Source organism: Cervus canadensis, chromosome 10, assembly GCF_019320065.1.
Source record: "Cervus canadensis isolate Bull #8, Minnesota chromosome 10, ASM1932006v1, whole genome shotgun sequence".
NCBI classification, from domain to species: Eukaryota; Metazoa; Chordata; class Mammalia; order Artiodactyla; family Cervidae; genus Cervus; species Cervus canadensis.
The window spans coordinates 72476702-72496824 of NC_057395.1; the positions used below are offsets into that span (position 1 = coordinate 72476702).

Genomic DNA, 20123 nt, shown 5'->3' on the forward strand with positions numbered 1-20123 from the left:
GAGATGGTGTAGCTGCTCAGCAATTCCTACTCCTTCTTTTCCTTATGCATTTCCTCTCTCTAACTGTCTCAGAGTTTTATAGTTTATAAGAACTGGGGACCATAAGTAAAGGGTCCCCAGTTCTGTGAGTGGTCCTGAATAGTTGTTCAACATGGGAATTTGGTCAAGGATTCTCTGAATTGACAGCCAGTTGGTCACACGTGTAAGTGATCCTAGGACTTGTGATCAAAACTTGAAGGGTGGTCTGTGGTCAAGAATGGAGCCCTCAACCTATAGGTTCTGGATCACCTCTGCAGATTTAGTGTCAGAAGTGAATTGACTCCTGGATGCCCAGTGGGTGTGGAGGAACTGGTTGCTGTTGGCAAAGACCCACATATTTCATGTCAGGGACAACACCCAGACTTACTCTTTTCCTCCGTTTCTGTCTGAGTTGAGGCTCAGGGACAGGGGACTATATTAAATTGAACAGAGCACTCAGAACCCCTCAGTAGTTTTCTGCATTTTCAGAATTCGTAGCAGAATCAGGGACTTGATAAAATGGGTTGTGACAGATTGTGTCTTGTCCTCATCCTACCACCTACATGCTCTGTATCCTGGGATATTCCCGCCTACAACTTTTTCATGAGAGCAGGGTCACCATATTTCTAGAGATTTTTCAAAGGATTACTAGTCATGAGGACAAAGAATTACACCTTTGTGGCCAGTGGTTTCCATTTTTCCCCAAAGCATTTTCATCTGAAAGACTTGTCAACCTACCTGCATTTATTTCTCCATGACATATGCAAAAAAACAAATGTGTCACAAAATTATCATTTCTTTGTGATGAAGTTAATCAGAGAGTTGAGTACCAGTGGAGAGTCATCAGTTCAGAGGCAACTGTAGGCAGAGCAAGAAATGAAGTACTTTATTAAGTTTGCTCTTGGGGCCAAGACTGTTTTTCCCAGGCTGGTATGACCTTAGTAAAGACTCAATGCCCTTCCCTTTGCTCACATATCAGAGTATATTTTATTTTCCTATAATGATATTGATGACAGTTGCATTCATAATTATATAGATAGGCCCCATCATCACAGAGACTAATAGGAATTTTACTCTATTGACTCTCTATAATGATGATGCACTTTCCAGGAGTATGAAATATAAGAGTCATTTACTTGAGGATTATTTATCAAAATGGATCTTTCTTATTTGAGAGCACAGTTTTTTTTTTTTTTTTTAAGTAGGGAAATAGCTCTAAACAAAATACAGTAAAATAATATACACATTAAGGAGGGAAACACATAATGAAGACTGGGGAATATGCTATGCCAGCTACGATGGGTGCTGTGAAGAAGGAGTGTTGGGGATTAGGAGAGTGGCAAGGGTCAGGGAAATACTCTTTGATAAGGAAGCTTTGGACAGAGCTGTGCAAAAAAGTGCCTGAATGTTAAAGCAGCAACCAGGAACAGAGTGGCTGAGGTTGAGAGGGTTGAGGGGCAGAGGAGTGGAAGGGATGAGACAGAGAGGCCCTGGGAACAAGTCAGGAAGAGGCTTGTAGAATTTTAAGAATCAGAATTTAACTCTTAGAAAGCTAGGGGTTCACTGAGGGAATGGTCATGGGTGCCAGGGGACAGGATTCACTTTGAAACAGGATTCTTGTGGCTGTAGTATGGAGAGCGGCCTCTCGGGGGCAATGGGCAGAGACAGAGGCCTCTGGGCAGGCTGCTGAATTGTCCAGGTGAGCCACGATGAAGTGTGTATCCATATTGTTGCCTGGATTGAACTCAGTTCATTAGAATAACATGAATAACTTGCTCTATTGAGACTTCTGTGGCAGCTTCTGTGGCAGCTTCATCACAAATCAGGATTCAATAAATCTTTAGGCATGTGTGATGTATTCATTCTTAAACTCTCAACTCTCTGTGAGGTTTGGGACAGAGAAAAGCAGAAGGTGGGAATTAAAACCTATACCTATCACTGACTCGTGTTGATGTTTGACAGAGAATAACAAAATTCTGTGAAGCAATTATCCTACAAATAAAAAATGTATAAATTTTAAAAAGCTAAGTACTCAACCACCAAATCAGGTGTTGGTCACCCAGGCAACAAACCTCCATTCTAAGGTTAGATTGAGGTTTTGCTAATGACCTCCCTCACATCATGAAAGACTCCCTTGGTTCCATCATCTCTTAGGAAAGCTAATCGTTTTAAAGCTCATTTCCAAGAATGGTTAAAAGACAAACTAATACTTCTTATATATGTCAAAGTATCAATATACCCTCAATATTCCTTAATTCCAGTGCCCATTATGTGAACACAGTGGGGGATTTTCTTCAAAGCCTTCCTCCATTAAATCATAATGCCTTCACACTTTCTTTTTTATACTGGAAGCTTTCAGCTACATACTTGTACAGATATTAGTATTATAAACTCATGGGCCAATGTCCAGCTCCAGTCATAATCAACATATGGAGAATATTCTTAATGTGTATCTTTTATTCCTGTTCTATTAGTAGCTAATCAGTGCAACACGCCAATTCATGTAAAAATATCAGTAATGATATGCAATTATTTACAATATTACCCTGTTAATCTGAAGCCTTAAAACATGAATAATAATGTCCTACAAAGCATGATATGAAACAGACTTTTCACATGCACCCCTACCAGTCTCTATTGCAAACAAATTGGTATTTTCTGTATTTATTTTTTAGACCCAGCTGTGATGACCATCTTCCTATTTCATCGAGATCCTCCCATCCTTACAGCATTGTGGGCTGACCTGTGCCTGGAGCCTCCATACACAGGTCCCTGCAAGGCCAAACTAATCAGACACAGCTACAATACTGAGTCCAGCTTCTGGGATATTTTTGTATATAGTAGCTAAAATGATAAGAATAAAGATTACAACGGGGACCAGGCTGTGTTAAGACCCATACAGGTGCTATCCTATCCTGGGTAAGATAGCAGGCATAGAATGGGGAGAGGGGAAGGGCTGGGAAAGAGGTGGAGCTCAGGAGGGTACACACTCCTCAAAATCACCCACAGTGACTATCTTCCTTGTTGCCTCCCAGGAGAAGTGGCTGCAGTGCCCTTAGAAACCATGGGCTGAGCATGTCCTCCAGGTGCCAGCTTGGCAAAAGATTAGCCCTAGAAGCACCGTCTTGATAATCTGAGCTTACACATTCTCCCCTTTCTTGCATGGGAAGAGTAAGTCTGCCATGACACAGAGCAGGTCTGTAGTTCTACCCCTCCTCGGCTCTAAAACTCACTTCCTTTTTGGTTGTCATTGTGATACTGAGAGCACTGTAGTTGCTCATTTCCAGGTTAGTTTAGGTCCTGTCCGGGTACACAGTGTCTGGGTCTGGGGCTTGCGAGATTCAATCAGCAAGTTCCTCTCCTTTTGTAGAGGCCATGAGAACTGGGCTCCCCTGAGAAGCTGAAGTCCAAGAAGGACCCAGTCAGGGCTGAGCTCTGGCTATTTGTGATAATATTCAGCCTTTCCCTCTTACTTCTCAACCCTACATCCTCAGCAGAAATCTGCCTCTATCCTCTCTCCCATATGAGTACTTGCTTTCCTCCTGCCTCCTCCAGTTGGCTCTAAGCGCCATGAGAGCAGGACTTCCCTTTATCCATAGAACTTTGCACAGCTCCAGGTACATAGGAGAGTCCGCAAATATTTAAGTAAGGATGGAAACAATGCAGGAGAAAAGCTCCTCATGGCTGCAGTGAAAGTAGAGCCTGAGATGTGAATTCATGATTCTTGCTGTAATCGTCTTCCTCAGTACATCCTCACCTTCATCCGCCACCCACCAGTACTTTGAAAGCCTTGGGAATGTGGCTGCCTGAATGCTGCCAAAGAGGCTGGCATAGCCTCCTGTTCTTGTAAATACGATGTGACACTCATGAAGTTACATCCAGGATATTTGATGCATCACCTGTGTTAATATCAAATAGATATGCATGAGTTGTGTTCGTTTGTTTGTGTGTTAATTAAATTGAAATATCTGAAAACACGTGAAAAACAGGCAAGTATCTTCCTCCTGATTTTCATCTGTTTGTCTTCCAGAAAGTCACTTTTCCTTAGCTGAGGTTCGGTATCTACATCTCTGAAAAAGGAATAATGATACTTAATTGCTAAGATTGTTAAAGAAGAGCAAGGTATCTTTTTATCAACACTTACTGTGAGCCCACCTCTCAGGTCACAATTTTAAATTCCCTCCAGGACAGGTGAGTAATGTGAATGGAAGTTTGGAGTGGGTGTGGAGGCAGGAGGACAATAAGGAAGGGTGGAAATTATGGAAACTGAGAGAATGCTCCCTTCCTGAGAAGAGGGTTGCTCTTCTTAGCTTAGTTCATGGTTTTCAAAGTGTGGTCCCTTGAACAGCACCCTCTGCACCTTGGGAACCTTGTTGATGCAACTAGCCAGGTCCCAATCTGTCCTACTGAATTGAAACTCTGGGGATGAAGATCTCAAATCTGTGTTTGACCAAATGGCTAAGGGATTCTGATGCTCAATCACATTTGAGACTCTTGGTCCTTGTTAAATACCAGAACTGTGATGCCAGTTTGTTTACTTGTCCTACATTGATAGAAAATTTTTATATGAAATGTCCCACTGTGAAATCCTATAAATTCCTAAAATTGTAAAATGAATTCTGCAGTTAATGATAAATATATTTTAGCCAGATGTGCATTCTCTGGTTACACTCCCTTTGACCTTCAATATAATCTGGAAAAACATACTACAGGGTTCAAAATATCAGGTGCTCTTTTATCATGTAGCAAGAAAGTAATCACCCATTACTTGAATATGAATATACCCCTCTGATGGCACAGCATCTCAAATACCTAAACATCTTCTGTCAGCCCCAGGTGTATCCCATCCATTTGAAGATGTGGCCTTAGATACCATGGAATCAAAGACTCTCATTATTCAGATAGAGATACCGAGGAACAGAAGCAGAGATATGACCTGGGGTCCCAGAGGGTCGGCATTGCTTGTCTTCCTCCAGTATACAGCGACTTGTTCCTGCCTTTCAATTTCTCTAAAGAGGCCTGCAGGGGCCAGAGAGATTTCTAATCAGAGACCACACTTCCATGAACAGGAAGCGGGGAGCTGGAGTGAGAACTGGCCCATCGGGGGGCTTGTGGACACGGCGGGCCTCTAATTTGGACCAGGGTGAGGAGGACCAGGAGAGGAGGACATTGAGAGAGACAGATAGACTGATGAGAGATGAGAAGGGAGAAAAAGAGGAGTTATTTGAGGGGAGAGTCTCAGCTACTCCCTGGTCTCAGATGCAGAGATTGACTCAGAAAGAAGGGCAGGGCCAGAGCGCCTTCTGAATGTGAAGGTAAAACTTCTGCAGGTTGTGTGACCTGAGCAAGTGGCGTTACCTCTGAGCCTCTGCTTTCTGCTTGACACAATGGGATGAGAATCCCAGATGTTGTAGGGTTGAAATGAGGCTAAAGGATACCATGCATGTGGAAAGTCTCAGAGAGAGTAGGCCCTCGACACACAGTAGCTTGTTTCGTGAGTCACCCTGTTGCACTTGTGTACTAAGCCAGCTTGGTATTGAGAGCTCCCGCCATTCTCAATGGTGCTCTATGTTTGTAACCACAAGTGATAAACAAGAGTGAGTGACGGGGTGGTGGGTGTGGCATGTTCTCCCTAATTTACAGCTGCAATGCAGCAGAGGGCATGCGCACAGACTCTGAGTCAGATCGCTGGGTCCAAATCCTCTCTCTCCAAGTTACGGTCTAAGCAAATTACTTTATTTCTTTACATCTCAGGTCCCTCCTCAGTAACATGAGGATATGTCAACAGTTTCTGCCCCTTTCTTTAACGACTTTTCAGGAATAGATGAACTACATATTTCACGTGTTTAGGATAATGCCTGTTACAATAAAGAATTGAAGTTTTGCCTGGAGAAATTACTCATTACTGTTTTTATTACTACTAGAAAGGACTTTGCCTTCTAGGGAGAAGGAATATATGCCTGTTGCATCCATTGCTTCCATGGCAACCACATGGGTACATAGCACGTGTTTCATGTGACTCCCGAAGACACAGGGTTCTGAGAGATTTAAATCCTCAGGCAAAAAGGGAGGAAAATGAAGAGCTGGTACCCAAACTGAGGTCCTATGGCCGCATCGACAGAGAGGGAGAGAAAAGGAGGAACTGGGTGGATACGGTGTTCTTCCAAGGTTGCCTGATGTTCACTCATGGAGACCGCTCTCCTGTTGGTGATACCGGGTGAGGGATGACGGCTGGACATGCTATGGAGGCAGATTCAGCTCCCTGTTTCCCCTCCTCCACCCCACTTACTCGTTTTTTGATGCATAAACAGGGTTATAGCCCAGGACAACATCACCTTCACCAGCTAAGTCCCTTGTGGGCCAATGTCTGCTAAAGTGCAAGTGTCCATCCACCAGAGAAGCTGTGGCAATGGTTGTGGGAAGGTGACCTGTGTCACACCTGTCGTCTGAGGTGGGGGAGGGGGTTCAGGGCATTGGGGTCCAGGTGAGATGACACCTGCAGGTGGCTGAAGTGGAGGACCTGTTTAACACAACGCTGTTCACTTATCTGTCCTCTGATCTACTCTCATCCACCTGCTTATCATTCATCACATGCCAGGCACTGCTGTAGGGGCTGGGATGCTCCCTTACTGTCCATATAGGACACACTGCATCTCTCTGATCACAATCTGTGTTTACATGAGACCCACAGGCATGAAGTGAGAAGTGGTGTTACTGGGCATTTGAGCCTTGCAGACAGAAGCAGGAGGCATGGTTAGGTAGGCAGATTATGCAATAAACAGGACTGACCCAGCTCCTCCCCTTGCCCACTCCCCTCCCCATCACCTGACCCCACCCCTCAGCCAGGATATTAAAGCTCAGTGCATCCCCAGCACCCTCAGGAGCCCTCCTGCAAGGCCACCAAGATGAGACGGCTCTGCCTCTCCGCAGCCCTTCTCTTCCTCCTGGTTATCCTGGTGGACAGCACCCCGCTGAATATACACCATATCCAGGATGAAGGTAGGTCCAGCCTCACCTCTCCTCTACAGCTTCTGGGAAAATGATAGAAGTCCATTGAAGGGGGCGGGGCAGGTGAGGAGTGGGTATTGCCAAGCATCTCTGGATTTCTCCCGTCATGTTGGTTAGGATTACTGTCTGTTTCTTTGGTTTTAGCAGCATTGATCATCCTCCCTATGGAAGGGTATTCCTTAGTTCCGTGGTCTACTATCTGGTTGTGGTGTGTGGGCTTTTTGTTGAAGTGGCTTCTCTGGTTGCAGGGCAAGGGCTCTAGGAATTTGGGCTCATAGTTGCAGTTCACCTTCTTAGTTCCCGCAAGGCAGGTGGAATCTTCCTGACCAGGGTCAGAACCCATGTCCCATGCCTTAGCATGTGTATTATTATCTACTGGACCATCAGGGAAGACTTAAATTGCAAATATTTGACTCCACTGATATGTTGACTACCATGAGGATATATATTACAATTTTATTATATTTTATTATATATACATATGTATCAGTTAAGTTCAGTCACTCAGTCGTGTCCAACTCTTTGTGACTCCATGAACCACAGCACGCCAGGACTTCCTGCCCATCACCAAATCCCGGAGTTTACCCAAACTCATGTCCGTTGAGTCAGTGATGCCATCCAACCATCTCATCCTCTGTCATCCCCTTCTCCTCCTGCCTTCAATCTTTGCCAACATCAGCGTCTTTTCAAATGAGTCAGCTCTTCGCATCAGGTGGCCAAAATATTGGAGTTTCAGCTTCAAAATCAGTCTTTCCAGTGAACACCCAGGACTGATTTCCTTTAGGTTGGACTGGTTAGATCACCTTGCAGTCCAAGGGACTCTCATGAGTCTTCTCCAACACCACAATTCAAAAGCATCAGTTCTTCAGCACTCAGCTTTCTTGATAGTCCAACTCTCACATCCATACATGACTACTGGAAAAACCATAGCCTTGACTAGACAGACCTTTGTTGACAAAGTAATGTCTCTGCTTTTTAATATGCTGTCTAAGTTGATCATAACTTTCCTTCTAAGGAGAAAGCGTCTTTTAATTTCACGGCTGCAATGACCATCTGCAGTGATTTTGGAGCCCCCAAAAATAAAGTCAGCCACTGTTTCCACTGTTTCCCCATCTATTTCCCATGAGGTGATGGGACCAGATGCCATGACCTTAGTTTTCTGAATGTTGAGCTTTAAGCCAACTTTTCACTCTCCTCTTTTACTTTCATCAAGAAGCTCTTTAGTTCCTCTTCACTTTCTGCCATAAGGGTGGTGTCATCTGCATATCTGAGGTTATTGATATTTCTCCCGGCAAACTTGATTCCAGCTTGTGCTTCATCCGGCCCAGCATTTCTCATGATGTATAAGTTAAATAACTTAACTTATTTAACTGCATATAAGTTAAATAAGCAGGGTGACCATATACAGCCTTGATGTACTCCGTTCCCTATTTGGAGCCAGTCTGTTGTTCCATGTCCAGTTCTAACTGTTGCTTCCTGACCTGCATACAGGTCTCAAGAAGCAGGACAGGTAGTCTGGTATTCCCATCTCTTGAAGAATTTTCGACAGTTTATTGTAATCCACACAGTCAAAGGCTTTGGCAAAGTCAATGAAGCAGAAATAGGTGTTTTTCTGGAACTCTCTTGCTTTTTCAGTGCTCCAGCAAATATGACATACTGATCTCTGGTTCCTCTGCCTTTTCTAAAACCAGCTTGAATATCTGGAATTTCATGGCTCACATATTGCTGAAGCTTGGCTTGGAGAGTTTTGAGCATTACTTTACTAGCGTGTGAGATGAGTGCAAGTGTGTGGTAGTTTGAGCATTCTTTGGCATTGCCTTTCTTTGAGTTGGAATGAAAACTGACCTTTTCCAGTCCTGTGGCCACTGCTGAGTATATATATATATAAAATAATTCTGCTAGATCAGGGTCCCCATTTCTGAGACTCTCTTTTCCTGTTCCTTGCTGTGTCCCTGAACCTCACTGTAGTGTAGTAATAAGTAAAGTGAAAGGCACTCAGTTGTGTGAAATCTTTCTGACCACTTGAACTGCATAGCCCGTGGAATTCTCCAGGCTGGAATCCTGGAATGGGATCCCTTTGCCTTCTCCAGGGGATCTTCCCAACACAGGGATCAAACCCAGGTCTCCTGCAATGCATGCGGTTGCTTTACCAGCTGAGCCACCAGGAAAGCCCTGCATAGTAATAGAAAGCTTCAAATTTGTACCATCTCTTAGTTAATGGCCTAGGTCTCCTAAAACTGTGGGAGTTTCCTGCTGTTAGATGTTATGAGATGAGTCAGAAGAGGCAACTCAAGGTAACCTCAAAATGTGGTTGGTGTCCAAAAATCACAAGCATGCCTTTACTGTTTACAATTTTCAACAACTGTCATTCCAGCACCTCTGAGGAGAAGGGAGGGAACTGAGAGTGAGATCAATCACCGGTGGCTGGTAATCCAACCAATATACCTGTTTAGTGAACCCTAGGAAGAAATACATAAGAACTGGGCTCAGAGAGCTTGTTGGTTGGTGAATACCAGAAGCTGATGTGAGGGCACTGTGCTCACTAGGGCACAGAGGCTGGGCACACCTCCCTCCTTCTTTGCCTGCACATCTCTTCCATTTTTCTGCCTTCGGTTCTATTTTGGGAATGTAAGCAATGGTTTTCTGAAGTTCAGCCCCCGGTTCTATTGAGTTGTTGAATTTGAAGATGGGGTCATGGACCTGCAATCCACCCTTTTATGCAATCCACCCTTTTAATTATTTGGTCACAAGGATGATTGACTCAGGACCTCATGGCTGCCATCTGAACTGAAGAGTTTTGAGCCCTCAACCTGCAGAATCTGCAGTAGCTTCATTGATTCCCATTAGATGTAAATGGACTTGTTGCACACCCAGTGGGTGTTTGGGGAATTGGGTGTTTTTGGTAGAGACACCACATATTTGGTGTGAGGGAAAAACCCAGAATCACTCTCCCCTGTGATTTGGGGCTCAGATGATGCTCCAAAAAGGGGGAGTAATGAATGTTCACATTGCAACCAGAAACTTTTCTCAGTTGTCTGTATTTTAGAGTTCCTGGCAGGATCAGGGAGTGTATCAAATGGGTTGTAACATGCTAGTATCTTGTCCTGGCCCTGCCATCCACATGCCTGGGGCAGGTCATCTGCAGTTTTCTTCTCAGAACTGGTGATATATGTCACATGGGTTTTGAATTGATTACCATTCATATGTATAAGGAGGTGAATTACATTTCATGCTGAACTTTATACCTTTTCCACAAATATGTGTTAATATGAAAATACCTAAAAAAATTTACTTTACTACATACTTTGGGCAAGAAAGAATATTTACATGTCAAATAATGAGTGTTCTTCTATCATGAAAACTAATCTGAAAGATCTGAAGTATATGTGCTAGAGGGAATGTAAGAAACAGCCCTCTGTAGGCTGAACAACGGACCAAGGCTGCAACAATATTAGGAAAATGTCCAGGCCCTTTCCCATGTCCCCTTTTGACTATTGTTTATTATCCACATTTGTTCCCTCCCTTGTTCACAGTAGACTACTATTTAGTTTGCATATTTCATCCTTACTTGGTTCATGTCCCAGGCTTCCTGAAACTGTTGGAATTTACTATCTTTCATAGGTGTGGAGACAAGCCAAAGAAAGGGACTTGAGAAGCGTTCAGTAATAGATGTGGTTACAAGTATCATCGATGGTGTGGCTACAGGTGAGAACTTTCTGGAACTTTGGGGAGAGGAGAGGGCCCTGAGATTGAGAACAGGCACCACTGGATAATGATTCAATCAAAATGCCTATTTAATGAAACCTCAGTAAGAATCCGTGAATGTGGTCATTCAGAGAGCTTTGGGGTGGTAACACACGGCAGTGATGTGAGGGTCCTTTGTTCTCTAGGGCATGGAGGCTCCCCACACCTCCATTGCCACTTTGCCCTGCACTAGTCACTCATCTCTTTGTGGCTAGATTTATTCTTCACGTAAACATGACATCCCTCTGTGAGTGGTGTTCCTGAGTATAGTCCTCTTATTTACTGAGTTGTTAAACATGGAGTCGGGTAATGGGAACTCTCCAGTTTTAGACACTTTGTCAAATCAGGAGTGACTCATGATAACGTGGCTGGCATCTGAACTAGGACAGTTCTGAGCCCTCAACTTGCACAATCTATACACACTCCCTGGATTTGCTGTCAGAATTAAATTGCCTTGTTGGACACCAAGGGGGTGTTTGGAGGAATTGCATATTGTTTCTAGAGACACCACAAATTTGGTGTGAGGAAAAGCCAGACTCCCTCTCCCTGTGCTTTGGGAGCTCAGGTGAGTCCTGGAGTCAGGGGAGTAATGAAGGTGGGACACTGCACCCAGAAACTCTCAGCGTTTATAGATACTTTAGAGTTCCTGGCCGAATAGGATAGTATATCAAGTGGGTTTTGACAGGAAGTATCTTTTTCAGACTCTATCATCCCCATGCCATGTGTCCCCGGTCAGGTCATCTGTTGTCCTCATCTGAACAGTAGATCAGTGCTGAATGAGTTCTTTGAACATTTACCAGCCACAAAAAGAAACTGCTCCTTCACATTCAGGTCATGTTTGGTCCTTTTCCTTTGGGATATATTCATGAAAAGATTCTCTACCTGCTCCCGTGGGCTTGTGGGACCAAGGCTGGTACAATATTAGCAGATTCTTCAGGCCTTTTCTTTTGTCCACTTTTGCCTATGATTTTATTTTCCATATTTGAAACTTGTCCTGGTTCATGGTCCAATATACCTGAAAATTTGAAATCTTTTCTTTTCTTTCATAGGTACCAAGATTGTCCAAAAGGGAGCCAGTATACTAACAGGATTGGCTGAAATAATCAATAAAGCAATTAAAGGTTTGAATTTTCTGCACCTATGGGGAGATAGGAGAGCACTGAGACTGAGATCAGTCACCACTGCCTGACAATTCAGTACTTATGCCTATGAGTGAAACCTCAGCAGAAATCCATAAATATTGGTTCAGAGAGCTTATGAAGGGGGAACAAATGGTCCTGAGGTGAGGGTGCTCTGCTCAGGAGTGCGTGGATGTTCCACCTAACTCCACTCCTCCCGTACACTAAAACTCTCCTCCATTTCACTGTTTCTGAGTTTTCTCCTAGACATTAATTTGAAAACAGTGAGTAAGAGTTTTCCTGAATTTGGTTGCTTGTTCCGTTGAGTGTCTGAGCATTGAGGTAGAGTCATGAAAATGTCGACTTTCAGTCCCTTGGTCAGAAGTGATAACCTGATAACACATGGTTGGCATCTGAAGTCAGGGCATTCTTGACACCTCTACCTGTGGCATTGGCTCTGACTCCACAGATATGGTATCTGAAGTCAGTGGACAGTGGGAGGGTTGTTGGGTGTTGGGAATTGGGTGATTGGTGTAAAAAGCATGAATTTAGTGCCAGGAAAAAACCCAGACTCACACTCTCCTGAGATTTGAGGGCTCAGTTGAGGCTTGGAGAGAGATCAGTAGTGAAAGTTAGACCCTGGACCTGGAAACTCTCCCCAGTTCTCTGTATTGTCGAGTTCCTAGCCAATCAATAGTGTATCAGATGGGTTGGGACATGACATTACCTTGTCCTGGCCAGGCCACCCACATGCTTGTGTACTGCGGCAAGTCATCTGCAGTTTCCTCATTTGAACAGAGGAAACATGTACATGAGTTACTAGAACAGATGACGAATTATGAATAGAAAGACTTTAATCACGTGTCACCACCAGATTTGTCCATTTTTCACCAGAAAGTTTTAATCCGAAAAGAATTCTCTACCTACTTGCTTTGGCCGAGTAAAAATATTTCTTTATCAAATAATGTTTATTCCTGTATTATTAACAGTAATCAAAAGATGTTGAACCACGGATGAGGGCAATTGCAGGGAAAGCAAGAAATGCAGCCTTTGGGTAGCCTGTGGGAGGAAGGCTTATCCAATATAACGAAAGTCTCCAGGCCATTTCCCTTGTTGCCTTTTGACTGTTATTATCTTATCCATGTTTGATCCTTTCCCTGTTTCACGGGCCAGGCCTCCTGAAACTCTTGATATTTACTCTTTTGCATAGGTCAGGTGATGATTTCCAGAATACAATTTGATAACCATACACTAGAGGAATTGCCAACACTCAACATTGAATACTCAGCACTCAGTGAGGAGAATAAAGGTTTGTAGATTCTGCACCTCGGGGAAGAAGGAAGGGCACTGAAGTTCTGGTCAGTGACCAATGATTCAATCAATCAATAAGCCTATTTCTTTAAACCTCAACAGTGCATGTATTTTTCATGGTGAATTTTGTGCATGTTTCACCAAGATGTATTAATCTAAAATTTTTTCTTTAACTATTGACTTAAGGCAGGAAAGAATATTTAGGTGTCAAATCATGAGTATTCCTTTTTCATTAAAATATTTAGAAATACCTGAGATGAATGTTCTGGAGGAAATATAAGAAAGAGCCCTGTGTAGGATGACTCCTGATACCAAAGCTGAGACATTTTTTGGAAAGTTTCCAGGCCCTTTCCCATGTCCCCTTTTGACTATTGTTTATTATCCATACTTGTTCCCTCCCTTGTTCACAGTAGACTACTATTTAGTTTGCATATTTCATCCTTACTTGGTTCATGTCCCAGGCGCCCTGAGACTGTTGGAATTTACTTTCTTTCATAGGTGTGGAGACAAGCCATAGAAGGAAACTTGAGAAGCGTTCAGTAATAGATGTGGTTACAAGTATCATCGATGGTGTGTCTACAGGTGTGAACTTTTTGCAACTTTGGGGAGAGGAAAGGGCCCTGAGATTGAGAACAGGCACCACAGAAAAGCAGTGCTAAATTAATTCTTAGAACTTTTACCAGTCATTAAACTAAACAGATTATTCTCATTTCATGGCCACATTTGGTCATTTTCCACCAGGATAGATTTATGAAAAGATAGTTCTACCTGCTTCCTTGGGCTCATGGGACCAAGGCTGGTACAATATAAGCAAATTCTCCAGGACTTTTCCTTTTCCAGTTTTCCCTATGATTTTATTTTTCTTATTGGAAACTTGCCCTGGTTCGTGGTTCAATATACCTGAAAATTTGAAATCTTTTCTTTTTTTTTTTTTTTTAATTTTTTTATTAGTTGGAGGCTAATTACTTCACAACATTTCAGTGGGTTTTGTCATACATTGATATGAATCAGCCATAGATTTACACTTATTCCCCATCCCGATCCCCCCTCCCATCTCCCTCTCCACCCGATTCCTCTGGGTCTTCCCAGTGCACCAGGCCGGAGCACTTGTCTCATGCATCCCACCTGGGCTGGTGATCTGTTTCACCATAGATAGTATACATGCTGTTCTTTTGAAACATCCCACCCTCACCTTCTCCCACAGAGTTCAAAAGTCTGTTCTGTATTTCTGTGTCTCGTTTTCTGTTTTGCATATAGGGTTATCGTTACCATCTTTCTAAATTCCATATATATGTGTTAGTATGCTGTAATGTTCTTTATCTTTCTGGCTTACTTCACTCTGTATAAGGGGCTCCAGTTTCATCCATCTCATTAGGACTGGTTCAAATGAATTCCTTTTGACGGCTGAGTAAAATTCCATGGTGTATATGTACCACAGCTTCCTTATCCATTCATCTGCTGATGGGCATCTAGGTTGCTTCCATGTCCTGGCTATTATAAACAGTGCTGCGATGAACATTGGGGTGCACGTGTCTCTTTCAGATCTGGTTTCCTCAGTGTGTATGCCCAGAAGTGGGATTGCTGGGTCATATGGCAGTTCTATTTCCAGTTTTTTAAAGGAATCTCCACACTGTTCTCCATAGTGGCTGTACTAGTTTGCATTCCCACCAACAGTGTAAGAGGGTTCCCTTTTCTCCACAGCCTCTCCAGCATTTATTGCTTGTAGACTTTTGGATAGCAGCCATCCTGACTGGCATGTAATGGTACCTCACTGTGGTTTTGATTTGCATTTCTCTGATAATGAGTGATGTTGAGCATCTTTTCATGTGTTTGTTAGCCATCTGTATGTCTTCTTTGGAGAAATGTCTGTTTAGTTCTTTGGCCCATTTTTTGATTGGGTCATTTATTTTTCTGGAATTGAGCTGCAGGAGTTGCTTGTATATTTTTGAGATTAATCTTTGTCTGTTGCATCATTTGCTATTATTTTCTCCCAATCTGAGGGCTGTCTTTTCACCTTACTTATAGTTTCCTTTGTAGTGCAAAAGCTTTTAAGTTTCATTAGGTCCCATTTGTTTATTTTTGCTTTTATTTCCAATATTCTGGGAGGTGGTCATAGAGGATCTTGCTGTGATTTATGTCGGAGAGTGTTTTGCCTATGTTCTCCTCTAGGAGTTTTATAGTTTCTGGTCTTACATTTAGATCTTTAATCCATTTTGAGTTTATTTTTGTGTATGGTGTTAGAAAGTGTTCTAGTTTCATTCTTTTACAAGTGGTTGACCAGTTTTCCCAGCACCACTTGTTAAAGAGGTTGTCTTTTTTCCATTGTATATCCTTGCCTCCTTTGTCAAAGATAAGGTGTCCATAGGTTCGTGGATTTATCTCTGGGCTTTCTATTCTGTTCCATTGGTCTATATTTCTGTCTTTGTGCCAGTACCACACTGTCTTGATGACTGTGGCTTTGTAGTAGAGTCTGAAGTCAGGCAGGTTGATTCCTCCAGTTCCATTCTTCTTTCTCAAGATTACTTTGGCTATTCGAGGTTTTTTGTATTTCCATACAAATTGTGAAATTACTTGGTCTAGTTCTGTGAAAAATACCGTTGGTAGCTTGATAGGGATTGCATTGAATCTATAGATTGCTTTGGGTAGAATAGCCATTTTGACAATATTGATTCTTCCAATCCATGAACACGGTATGTTTCTCCATCTGTTTGTGTCCTCTTTGATTTCTTTCATCAGTGTTTTATAGTTTTCTATGTATAGGTCTTTTGTTTCTTTAGGTAGATATACTCCTAAGTATTTTATTCTTTTTGTTGCAATGGTGAATGGTATTGTTTCCTTAATTTCTCTTTCTGTTTTTTCATTGTTAGTATATAGGAATGCAAGGGATTTCTGTGTGTTAATTTTATATCCTGCAACTTTACTATATTCATTGATTAGTTCTAGTAATTTTCTGGTAGAGTCTTTAGGGTTTTCTATGTAGAGGATCATGTCATCTGCAAACAGTGAGAGTTTCACTTCTTCTTTTCCTATCTGGATTCCTTTTACTTCTTTTTCTGCTCTGATTGCTGTGGCCAAAACTTCCAACACTATGTTGAACAGTAGTGGTGAGAGTGGGCACCCTTGTCTTGTTCCTGATTTCAGGGGAAATGCTTTCAATTTTTCACCATTGAGGGTGATGCTTGCTGTGGGTTTGTCATATATAGCTTTTATTATGTTGAGGTATGTTCCTTCTATTCCTGCTTTTTGGAGAGTTTTAATCATAAATGAGTGTTGAATTTTGTCAAAGGCTTTCTCTGCATCTATTGAGATAATCATATGATTTTTATCTTTCAATTTGTTAATGTGGTGTATTACATTGATTGATTTTGCGGATATTGAAGAATCCTTGCATTCCTGGGATAAAGCCCACTTGATCGTGGTGTATGATTTTTTTAATATGTTGTTGGATTCTGTTTGCTAGAATTTTGTTAAGGATTTTTGCATCTATGTTCATCAGTGATATTGGCCTGTAGTTTTCTTTTTTTGTGGCATCTTTGTCAGGTTTTGGAATTAGGGTGATGGTGGCCTCGAAATCTTTTCTTTCATAGGTACCAAGATTGTTGAAAAGGGAGCCAGTATACTCACAGAATTGGCTGAAATAATCAATAAAGCAATTAAAGGTTTGAATTTTCTGCACCTATGTGGAGATAGGAGGGCACTGAGACTGAGATCAATCACCTCTGGCTGATGATTCAATACTTATGCCTGTTGAGTGAAACCTTAGTAAAAATCCATAAATATTGGGTCAGAGAGCTTATGAGGTGGGAACCAATTTTGAGGTGAGGGTGCCGTGCTCACCAGGGCATGAAGGCTCCACTCACCTCCACTCCCCCTTTGACTTAAACGTCTCCTTCACTGTTTCTGATTTTATCCTGTAACTTAAAGTGAGGACAGTGAGTAAGAGGTTTCTTGAGTTTGGTCGCTGGTTCGACTGAGTTTTTGAGCATGGAGTTGCGGTGATGGAAAGTTCAACTTTCAGTCCCTTGGTCAGAGACATGATAACGTGAGACCACATGGCTGGCATCTGAAGTCAGGACAGTCTTTTTTTTTTTTTTTTCTTTCATTTTTATCCTGTTGCTTTTTTGGTTTTTATTTGAATTGTACTTTTTTTAAAAATTTATTTTTATTAGTTGGAGGCTAATTACGGAATACATGTAACTCCATGGCTGATTCATGTCAATGTAGGACAGTCTTGATAACTCAATCTGTGGCATCAGCACTAACTCCACAGATATTGTATCAGATGTCAATTTACAGTGGGCTGCCGCTTGCCTGTTGGGATTTGTGTGGTTGGTGGAAAAGCCACATATTTCATGTCAGGAAAAAGCCCAGACTCATCCTCCCATGTGATATGAGGTCTCAGGAGAGGCTTGGGGAGAGGTGAGTAGTGAAAGTAAGACCCTGGACCTGGAAAATCTCACCATATTTTTGTATTTTCGAGTTCTTAGCCAATCAATAGTGTGGCAAATGGGTTTTGACATGAGAGTATTTTGTCCTGACATGGCCACTCACACAGTTGTGTCCTGTGGCAAGTAATCTACAGTTTCCTCATCTGTATAGGGGAAACATGTTACATGAGTTCTTGGAATAGATTCTGAGTTATTAATGGAAAGACTTTATTCATGTGTCCCGACCAGATTTGTCCACTTTCCACTCAATGTGTTAGTTTGAAAAATTTCTCTGCCTACCTACTTGCTTTGGCCAAGTAAAAATATTGCTTTATCAAATAATGTTTATTCCTGTATTATTAATAGTAATCAAAAGACTTTGATCCACAGAGGAGGACAAAAGCAAGGAAACTAGAAACAGAGCCCTTGTGCGGTAGGATGTGGGACCATGGCTGAGACAATATTACAAAAGTCTCCAGGCCCTTTCCCTTGTTGTCTTTTGACTGTTATTATCTTTTCCATGTTTGATCCTTTTCCTGTTTCATGAAGCAGGCCTCCTGAAACTCTTGAAATGTACTTTCTTTCATAGGTCAGGTGATGATTTCTGGAATACAATTCGATAACCATACACTAGAAGAATACCAAACACTCAAGATTGAATACTCAACACTCAATGAGGAGAATAAAGGTTTGTAGTTTCTGCCCCTCAGGGAAGAGGGAAGGGCACTGAGATTCAGATCAATGACCAAACACCAATGCTTCAATCAATAAGCCTGTTTCTTGAAACTTCAACAGTGCATAATATTTGAGTTCAGAGAGTTTTCTAGGTGGTGAATACGATTGTGAGGGTGCTGTGCTCAGAAGGGAATGGAATCTCCACACACACACTCACATGCCCCTTTGCCTGACACGTTTCCTCCATTTCACTGTTTCTGAATGTTTTATGTAAAGTCATCTGAGAAAAGCAAGTAAGTGCTTTCCTCAGTTTGGTCATAAGTAACTGTCAGTTATTGAACATGGAGGTGAGGTCATGGACCTCCCCATTTTACCCATTTGGTCACAAGTCAAAGTAAATGGGGACCACGTGTCTGGCAATAAACTGAGGACAATCTTGTGTGCTCAAACTGTGGGGTCTGCACTAACTGCTTGGTATTCATATCAGGCGTCAATTGAATGGGGGACGCCCAGTGGGCATTGGGGAGTTGGTTGATGTTGGTGGAGACATCACAGATTTGTGTTAGGAGAAACCCAGGTTTACTCTGGCCCATGATTGAGGGCTATTGTTACCTTGGGTACAAGGAAGTGATGAACGTAGGACACTGGCTCCAGTTACTCTTACAAGTGAACTGTATTTTCTGAATTTCTGGTAGAATTAGGTATCATATCAGATGGGTTGTGACATCATAGCAATTTGTCCTGAGTCTACCACCCACATGCTCTGTTCCTGGGAAAGTTATCTGCAGTTTCCTCATCTGAAGAGGGGAAATATGTTACATTCATTCTTTCAACCTGTTACCAGTCATGAATATAAAGAATTTATGCCCCGTTGCCTTAATGTCTACAGCATTTGAGAGTTTAGTTTCCTGACAAGGGATTGAACCTAGGACTCCAATATTGGAAGCCAAAGTCTTAACCACTGGACGACCTTGGATGCCTTACAGATGTTTTTAGGCTATTCAGGCATTATACCAAACCTCCTTAGAAGACTTCATGAGGAGATATACATTTGTACATGATTACTATATCATGTCACCCTTAGCAACATTCATAATTCTGTCCCAGAAAGGAGGTTTTCAAATGGTCTTTTCAATCTCGCATTCCTCCACAGCCTTAACATTCTCTATGGCAAACAAACTGGGGGTTCTCGTTGTTGTCCTTGTATGGAGCTGTGATGAGCATCCTCATAACTGGGCCATTGCCCCTCTCATTCCAGCAGCTTCTAAGCCTGCCTTCTGCCTGGAGCCTAAAGTAACAGGTGGCTGCAATGCCTTGATGACCAGGTACTTCTACAATGCCCAGACTGGCCTCTGTGAGCAGTTTGTGTATGGTGGCTGTGAAGGAAATGCAAACAACTTCGAGAAGTTAGAGGACTGCATGAAGACCTGCTCTCAAGAGGCTGGGTCCCTGTGGTAAGACAGGGGGCAGGGCACGGAGGAGGGGAAGGACTGGGGAAAGAGGTGGGGCTCAGGGGGCCACACACTATTCACCCTGCACAGTGTCCTCCCCCTCGCTGCTGCCAGGAGGGGAGGCTGCCGCGTCCTGTGAAACCCACATGAGCGAGGTCTCCAGGGAGAGGATGGCAGAAGGTCAGCCTCTGATGCCTCTTTGTGACCATCTCAGCCTGATCACATGCTCCCCTTTCTCAGCTGGGAACAGCAATTCAGCCACCCTCCAGGGCAGGTCTGCAGCGCTTCTGTGTATCTTACGTAGTCTTGGAAAATTCACTTTCTTCTTGTTCATTATTCGGGAATGTGGTTCCACATTTTTTGAAAATACA

At 42.6% G+C, this 20123-nt stretch overlaps 1 pseudogene; it reads left to right on the plus strand.

The window, feature by feature from the left end:
* The window catches only part of LOC122448934, a 34436-nt pseudogene extending 14677 nt beyond the window's left edge, over positions 1-19759 (plus strand).
* Positions 19760-20123: the final 364 nt, after the last annotated feature.